Genomic DNA, 2,813 nt, shown 5'->3' with positions numbered 1-2,813 from the left:
AAGTTTTAAGAGTCTATTTCAGAGTTCACTCTAATAGGGGTTGTTGTATCCCATTCCTATACGAAAGAGCCTCAATGTTTGGAACTTCCCCCAATTTACTATGCTTTCTTGAACTCTTCACAGCCACCTAAAAGACCTAGCCCATTCTCCACTCCTCACTTCGCCTTCTCCCCAGTGGCCATTTTCACTTTTCCAGAGAGAAGAGATAAAAAATAAGGAAACCAGGTAGTTCTCTTTTCTCTTGGAATATATGTGCATATGGATGTATTAATTCTCAGGATTTTGAGAACCTAACAGTATGAATTTTGATGGAATGGAGGCAGGGTTGGAAACCTTGGCATACTCCAGACCATAATTTTCTATTTCTTTCCTTGACTGCCACTTGTTGACATTTAAGATACTGAGTTGTGGCCCTTTGCTGTGGATGAAATTTTAACTTTCTTAGGTATTGGCAGAAACAGAGTCTATGAGAAAGCTTTATTCCATTATCTAACCAAAAAGTACAATAATTTTATTTTATTTGTTTTATTTAAAGCATAATAATTTTTAATGTATATATACATTATACATTTTAATTATACATTTGATATATGTATATTATATCTTAATTTTTTCTGATTATAAAAGTTATGTATTTATACATATATCAAATCATTATGTTGTACACCTTAAGCTAATACAATGTTGTATGTCAATTATATTAATAAAACTAGAGGAAAAAGCCTGGGAAAAATAAAATAAAAGTTATTGGGGCGCCTGGTGGCTCAGTTGGTTAAGCGTCTGACTTCGGCTCAGGTCATGATCTCACGGTTCAAGAGTTAGAGCCCTCCGTCGGGCTCTATGCTGACAGCTCAGAGCCTGGAGCCTGCTTTAAATTCTGTGTCTCCCTCAGCAAAACTAAAAGGCAACTGATGGGGAATCGGAGAAGATATTTGCAAATGACATATCAGATAAAGGGTTACTATCCAAAATCTATAACTTACCTAGCTCAACACCCAAAAACCAAATAATCCGGTGAAGAAATGGGGAAAAGACATGAATAGACACTTCACCAAAGAAGACATCCAGATGGCAAACAGACATATGAAAAAGTGCTCAACATCACTCATCACCCGGGAAATACAAATCAAACCCACAATGAGATACCACCTCATACCTGTCAGAATGGCTAACATTAACAACTCAGGCAACAACAGATGTTGACGAGGATGCGGAGAAAGAGGATCTCTTTTGCATCGTTGGTGGGAATGCAAGCCGGTGCAGCCACTCTGGAAAACAGTATGGAGGTTCCTGAAAAAACTAAAAATAGAACTATCCTACGACCCGGCAATTGCACTACTAGGCATTTATCCACGGGATACAGGTGTGCTGTTTCGAAGGGACACATGCACCCCCATGTTTATAGCAGCACTACCAACAATAGCCAAAGTATGGAAAGAGCCCAAATGTCCATCAATGGATGAATGGATAAAGATGTGGTATATATACAATGGAGTATTACTCAGCAAGCAAAATGAATGAAATCTTGCCATTTGCCACTATGTGGATGGAACTGGAGGGTATTATGCCAAGTGAAAATTAGTCAGAGAAAGAGAAATATCATACGACTTCACTCATATGAGGACTTTAAGATATAAAGCAGATGAACATAAGGGAAGGGAAGCAAAAATAATATAACAACAGGGAGGGGGACAAAACATAAGAGACTCTTAAATACAGAGAACAAACTGAGGGTTTCTGGAAGGGTTGTGGGAGCGGGGATAGGCTAAATGGGTAAGGGGCATTAGGGAATCTACTCCTGAAATTGTTGTTGTACTATATGCTAACTAACTTGGATGTAAGTTTAAAAATAAATAAATGAATTTTAAAAACTAAATAAATTCTGTGTCTACCTCTCTCTCTGCCCCCCTGCCTGGCTCACACTATGTTTTCTCTCAGAAATAAATAAACATTAAAAAATTTTTAAAAAGGAGCGCCCGGGTGGCTCAGTTGGTTAAGCGTCCAACTTCAGCTCAGGTCATGATCTCGCGGTCCATGAGTTCGAGCCGTGCGTCAGGCTCTGTGCTGACACCTCAGAGCCTGGAGCCTGTTTCAGATTCTGTGTCTCCCTGTCTCTCTGACCCTCCCCTGCTCATGCTCTGTCTCTCTCTCTGTCTCAAGAAAATAAATAAACGTTAAAAAAAATTTAAAAACCCCACTTATGTATCTTTGCATTACGAATTCAAACCATACATAAGTATAAAAAGTAGAAAGTGGGGCTCGCTTTAGCAGCTCAGACACTGAAATTGGCACAATCCAGAGAGGATTAGCACGGCCCCTGCGAAAGAAGGACAAGCAAATTCATGAAGCGTTTAAAAAAAAAAGTAAAAAGTGAATGGTGAAAACTGTTTTCTTTTCAGTACTTTAGCTGTTCAATAAAAATCAAAAATTCATGAAAATCTAGAAATACACGAATACGTGAATACATAGATTTTTTTTTAAAAAAACAGCTTGATTATGGTTACGTTTTACATCCTATAAGATTCACCCATTTCATGTGTAGGATCCAGTGATTTTTAGTAAATACAGACTGGTGGAACCATCACCACAACATATATACTTTTTGCAAAACGACGTAGTTACTTTCTTCATTCCTATTTAACGTATTCTCCCAATTCTAAAATGTACTTACCGATGCCCACAGCGCGGTAAACATGGCCAGGAAGCTGCATTTGAGAGTTTTTGGGTAGTTCTGTTCCTGCCAGTTGAGCTACGTGACTACCAAATGTCTGTTGGGTTTATTCCACTTACTTATATCAGGAAAATTTGCTACT

The 2,813-nt window shown here is 38.3% G+C and overlaps 1 non-coding gene across 1 annotated transcript; it reads left to right on the top strand.

Moving 5' to 3' along the window:
• The first annotated feature begins 2,255 nt into the window (after positions 1 to 2,255).
• Positions 2,256 to 2,362, top strand: LOC113599650 (U6 spliceosomal RNA). Its single transcript, XR_003420568.1, has one exon. It is a non-coding gene; the product is annotated as a U6 spliceosomal RNA (small nuclear RNA).
• The last annotated feature ends 451 nt before the right edge of the window (positions 2,363 to 2,813 follow it).

The sequence above is a fragment of the Acinonyx jubatus genome, chromosome C1, assembly GCF_027475565.1.
Source record: "Acinonyx jubatus isolate Ajub_Pintada_27869175 chromosome C1, VMU_Ajub_asm_v1.0, whole genome shotgun sequence".
NCBI classification, from domain to species: Eukaryota; Metazoa; Chordata; class Mammalia; order Carnivora; family Felidae; genus Acinonyx; species Acinonyx jubatus.
Note: the sequence above shows the minus strand (reverse complement) of the source record. Positions and strands in the feature narration are given on the sequence as shown.